The following is a 2,453-nucleotide window of genomic DNA, read 5'->3' on the forward strand; positions in this document are numbered from 1 at the left end:
AAATTGTCCAAGATTTGCTGGAAGAGAACTTCCCTGAAATGATGAAAGATGAGAATGTATCCATCCAGGAAGTCCAACGAACCCCAAACAGGATAAACTTTGTGGCCCTGGCATTTCTTAGAGATCTCCATGTGTCTTGGCATCAATCTTCCTCTGGGTCTAGGAGGTCCTTAGTGCAGGAACCAGGTCCAACAGACACTCTCACTCCTGGCTGTCCTTTCTTGATAATGGTGAAGTCCCTCTCCTCTCTGCTGGCTTCTCTCCCTTTTTATTTCTTGTAAGATGAAAGATAAGGAACTCTTGTGCCATGGTGGTTAAAGCATTTGGCTGAAAACCAAAAGCTCTATTGTTCCAAACCACCAGCTGCTCCATAGGAGAAAGATGAGGCAGTCTGCTTCCATAAAGATATATAGCCTTGTCCACAGTTCTACTATGTCTTAAAGGACCATTATGACTTGAAATTGGCTTGACAGCAGTGGGTGTGTTTTGTTTGAAGTAATAGGTATGTCTCAAACAAGGGTGTGACTTGAGTAAGGGTGGTGACTCAAGATACAGTCTACACAATCCTACCTCATTAACACATACAGATTAGGATTTACAACACATTACAAAATGGAGGATGATTATATCAGATCACAAAATGGAGCTCTGATAGCGTAGTGCCTAAGGTACTTGACTGCTAACCAGAACGATGGCAGTTCAAACCCACCAGCCACTCCTGGGAAAGAAGGTTGGGCAATCTACTCCCATAGTGATACCACCTTGGAAACCGAAGGAGGGATCGCTATGAGTCAGGTCCGACTCGAGGGCACATAACAACAACAACAACCTTCCACCTAATAAAATAGTAACAAGTATTAGAGGGGAAGGAATCTAGAACTTTACCTAGAACTAGGCTAAGGATACAAAAGAAATAAAAGGTGTTCTCAAGGAATTCACTGGAGGAGACACAATTCATACATAGTAAATAATTAGAGGCAATAATCAGAGAGAAGATAGTAAAGAACTAAATTGTCTGAAATAAACAAAAAAGTGCTACAGCTAACCTTTGACCTTATTATGGCTACAAAGACCCAACTCTCCTGCCCCACACAACACTCCCCAATAACAATGGTTCCAAATGTCTCAGGGCAGAATAAATTAAGTCATTTAACTGGCAGACTCTAAAAGATTTTTTATCAGTAATGTAGCATATTTCACATAATGGAGATCAAAGATACGGTTTCAGCCTGACAGAACGAGAAGCTTTCAGGAAGATCTTCTATGTCCCCACATTACAATAACATTATAAATTCCCTCCCAATTGTCCCTCTCTCAATGTAACAGAATAATCATCTACATCCGTGTAACACAGAGAGGGGAGGCGTGATGAGAAGAGAGAAATAGGGAGTTTTGTTATGAAAGAAAGTTTCTTGTCTTTGTTCTAAGAAGTTTCTAAGCCTACCTTTTTTTTTTTTATCTTTCAAATAGGCCATGACCAGACTCTAATCCTACAAGATAAGCCTTAAATGATATATATAAACTTATGTATATATATAAATGATATATATTAAATGTATACATAAAACCCACTGCCATCAAGTCATTTCTGACACATACAGACTGCCATTGGGTTTCCAAGGCTGTAAATCTAACCTTCTGGTTAGCAGCCAACTATCTTACCCACTATACCACCACGCTCCTTAAATGTATATATAGTGAAGGAAATCAGTCTTCACCATTCTCACCTTAGCCTTGTTTTCTGAGGGATCTGTCACTGACTAACAAAATGAGCTTCCAGACTTCAGCTAATTGGTTCTCAATTAGAAAAGTGTGTTTCAAACTGTTTTGCAACTGTTTTGTGGATCACAAAATCAAACATAAGAACTCATGGGTATGTAAATGTGTATGTAGATTTATATATCTTGGGTCATGATATAAAATATATTCTTACTATCAGTCACAAGCCAAAATGTTTGAAAAACACTGGTCTAAACTACTGGCCCAACACCTGTCAGTGTGTCAAACTGTGGGGACTTGCATGCTGCTATAATACTAGAAGCTATGTCACTGATATTTATTTCAAAACCAGCAGGGTTGCCCATGGTAGACAGGTTTCAGCAAAGCATCCATACTAAGAAGGACTAGGAAAAAAAAGCCTGGCAATCTACTTCAGAAAATTAGCCAATGATAACAACAGAATATTGTCTGATATAGTGCTGGAAGATGAGAAACCTAGGTTGGGAGGGACTCAAAATACACAGTGGCTGCAACAATGGACCCCAACATGCTCATGATCATTAAGATGGCACAGGACCAGACATTTTGTTCTATTGTACACAAGTCTGTTGTACATAAGTCCGTAAGTCAGAGTCAACTCAATGGCAATTAACAACAATCTACTGGCAGGGAATAAGATAAACGAAGGAAATCCTCCATACTGATGCTCAACTATACAAAGCCATATTGACATA

Source organism: Orycteropus afer, unplaced genomic scaffold, assembly GCF_000298275.1.
Source record: "Orycteropus afer afer isolate SDZICR_OR568_19922 unplaced genomic scaffold, OryAfe1.0 scaffold00265, whole genome shotgun sequence".
NCBI classification, from domain to species: Eukaryota; Metazoa; Chordata; class Mammalia; order Tubulidentata; family Orycteropodidae; genus Orycteropus; species Orycteropus afer.